The following is a 3,886-nucleotide window of genomic DNA, read 5'->3' on the forward strand; positions in this document are numbered from 1 at the left end:
ATAGGACCCTACCATATAGCCTTAGCGCTTTCATTCCTCATCGCTATCGGAGCTTTCAGCAGGTATCTCATAAGTCGGGTGTCTAGCAATCACCGATGGCCGATTGTCGATTGCCCCTCGGATGCGATATTACGATAAATGATTGTGCGATGGTGTATTGGGTCTGGGCCTTTATCGCTGTCGACAATTGGATATGAATAAAGGCTACACCCCTTGGGTCCCGCCGATGAGATATCCCGATGCCCCTTCTTCAATCTTAAAAATGGTTAAAGCCTCTATTGGGTCCGTGGGCTAGTCGCAGGTCGCAATCAGAGCTTTTCAGCAAGTCTAGTTCAGCCTCACCAATCGCCGATTGTCGACCGCCCACATTGGACGCAAAGTGATTATAAGCCAATTTTAATGACTCTGTCGGGTCTGTAGCACCATCGCAATCGGCGCTTTCAATGCGACGAGGTCTTTTCCATTATAGCGATGCGATATTGGCTGCCAGATCCGATGCGACTCACTGATCCCGTGCATAAAGTTTCAGGTCTGCAGGCCTGCCTTCAATAGTGTATTTGCCATATTGAATAGCTTTCCCCACAAGACCAATCTCCACCTTCCGTTCATTCAATCCAACGGCCCTCATTCCTCCATCCATATTACCCCCGATAGCCCCCTCCAATTCGATCTCCACCATTCTGTTGTTGGATCTGACGGCCAATAGTTGTTTTTGTCATATGCACGCCTCTGCCATGTTGCATGTACCATTCCCGACTGTCCACTGCCGCTGAAGGAAAATGACAGCCAGCTACCTACACCCAGCTCAATGATTCTCCAACAACCGCATTCAACTAACATAGTGGCCAAAGATTGAAAAGGATAGCCTCGAGCAGTTAAATACATTTATCAGTGATGGGTTTCTTTCAGTCAACATTCCACCTGTTCATGAAGGACAACAGAATATCATAGAAGATCAATTTTGTTTACTAACATAGCCAGATTTGTATCAGAAGCCCATTCCTGAATGTAAATGTGGTTGGTGATCATTTATTGACTCCTCCACGCATAAGCTTAGCAGAGCAATTTTGTAAACAAATTGTATATATACCCAGAATAGAGATGTAATAGAGGGATGAGTGTTAGATGAAGGTGACTCTGTTGTAAGGTTCAACTTCTGGAGACTGTAACTACTTTGTAACCTGCAGCGTCTGGTCTTCATTTCTAGCTAATACAAGCTTCTTTTGCTGTTAATTGCTCACTTTTCACTTCTCTTTCTTGTTCCAGGCTGTGCCTATTTGCATTGGTTCATGCCCTGTTAATGTTTAGCATTAGAGGGGCTGTCATCCCACCTCTGTGTTAGGATTTAGCATGTATCATTGAACATGTATGCAAGTTTCTATTGTTTAATGCATAGATAGTTGTCATCCTGTCTGTGTATTATAAACTAGATTTACAGACCTTTTAACTGGTTGTAGCCAGCGATCACAGGGTCCTGTGCATCTGCTGGTGTGGTCAGTTTTCTCCATTATCACCTTATCCTCAAGGTGTGAGTAATAGGTGGTTAAAAGCCTTGTAGTCTGGGGGTGTTCACCCATGTCTGGGGTCAATCATAGTAGAAGTGGTTATCTGGCTTGAATATGCAACATTTGTTCCATTCATCCACCATTTATCCAACTATATTTGGTTGAATTTGTAATGTTCCCGAGCATCACCGATATGAAACCTAGGTGAGTTTCTTGGGGTGATAATAGTCCTAAACTTATGGAGCTGTTTTGAGGCCCTAAACAACATTTTTTTGGCAATCTACTGCCAACAATTTTTTGTTAAAATCATCTTTTCCATCATAGTCCTCAGAGAGATCTTTCCAATGGGGTATTATGTGTGTCAAACGGAGATAATAGAAGTCACGACCCTGGGAAGTTGGTTGTCCAGCTAACCCCAATGGGGCCCATAAATGCTTGGTGTTACATCACCTCGGGTTAGGGTTTTGGTTGTTTAGGGTTTGATTTTATTATTCAATAATAAAAAGGCCCTTGAGCCTCATTGTAAGGCAGTTTGCAAGCATGTAGTTGCCACATCTCTTCTCAGGGATAAGCTACCATTGCCTGAGCCAGTTTATTTCCATTTCTGTTACTAGGCACATTTCAGTATTTTACATTAATGAAATGAAGTATTATTTCTGCTGCATCTCTATATTTATAGTTATATATGTAATTGTTTGTGTTCGTGTTTAAATCTGGATCAAATCAAATTGAGGAATTTCCTAAATAATAGGGCCTGATTTCTCAAGGAACAACATAAGGAAATAGGAGCTCAAGTAGAGGCATAAATTGACTAAACCTGGGTTAGAGCTTCTTGGTGAGTAAAGAGATATGTTATGCACTTGCAGGTTGTGATCAGTTGAGAAAGTAATTGTAATACATCTCTATTCATCAGGTTATTGCAACCAGGCATTGGAGTTTTAAGCAGATTTCTTTCCCTGGAAAAAAATACTTGTTACATGTGTGTTATTTATTATTGCATGTATGAAATTATTGTTCGAGATTGTGAATTACTTTCTGTGGAGAAGTAGATTAGGTTTGTGTCTTGTGATTTATATTAAAACTTCATGAGCAGTTGCAAATATACAACATAATTTCTACATGGTATCAGAGTAGGATTTGCATTAGAGTAGGAATTTCGAAGTTGTCTCTCATGAGGTTCGATTTTGAAGATCAATGTAGCAAGAATCTTCAATGTAGAAAGATTTTTTCAGACTTGAGAAGATGGCCTTCAATGGAATACGGCTAGAGTATGCAATGGAAGGCACCTATAATTTTATTGCATGGAAGGATCACATGGAGGAAATATTGGATGATAATGGATTTCTAGAATACATCAAGACAGATGTTGCAAGACCACCAGAATCTGATGCTCAAAACCTTTCTCAGTGGAAGAAAGATGTAGCCATGACGAGGAGAATAATATTGGAGGGAGTATGGGATGACATTATCTCAAATCTCCATGGAAAAGAAACTTCGTTCACAATGTGGAAAGCATTGACAAAATTGTTAAATAATAATAGTGACCATGTGAAGCTACCACTCAAGGATAAAATTCAAAGTATCAAGATGTAGAAGAATGACACTATTCCATATTATTTGAGCAAGTTCACGCAATTTCGTGATGAACTTGGAGGGATCGGTGTTAATGTCCATGAAAAGACTTCATAAGCCTAGCCCTTCTGGGCCTTCCAAAGATTTGGAATAGCTATCAAGATTTAGTGAATGGGAGGGAGGAACTACTGAATTGGGAACGTTTATGGTCTGATTTGCTGCAAGAGGAAATAAGGCGGAATACTAGAGATGGGACTTTATCCAAAGGCGAGGATGATGAAAAAATTACATTGGATGGAAAGGAAAATAAGGGAAAAGGGAAGAAATCTCAATCCAAATGAGAATCCATCCAAGGGGCCAAGAAGAAATATTTGACCAAAATTAAATACTTCCATTTTCATGAATTCATGCACTATACCACGAAATTTCCGCAAAAAAAGGTAAGAAAGAAGACCCAAGGAGAAGTGATAGGTGAAGCTTTGGCTTCACAGTTTGAGGTTGATTTTACCCTTATTGCATGCACGACCAACACAGTGATGGGGAGGGTGTCATACTTGTAACTCCCTCCTCCCACATCCACCGAAGTAACCATGCTAACTGGGTTAAACATGAAATGAGAGGCTACTATGATCAGATTCAACCTCCTCTGTGACCTTAAAGAGGTGGAATCAATGGAAACTTCACACACAGTGATCCAACATCAGCTTCAGAATCCTCAAGAGGCATGTCAGCCACTGAGACAACTTATCCATTAGTCCCACTATTGTTCTAGATCTTTTTTTCCATAATCACTCTCATGCTATGGGAAA

This window comes from Pinus tabuliformis, chromosome 2_1 (assembly GCF_031772625.1).
Source record: "Pinus tabuliformis cultivar Carrire ecotype Pingquan chromosome 2_1, CPIR1, whole genome shotgun sequence".
Taxonomy (NCBI): Eukaryota; Viridiplantae; Streptophyta; class Pinopsida; order Pinales; family Pinaceae; genus Pinus; species Pinus tabuliformis.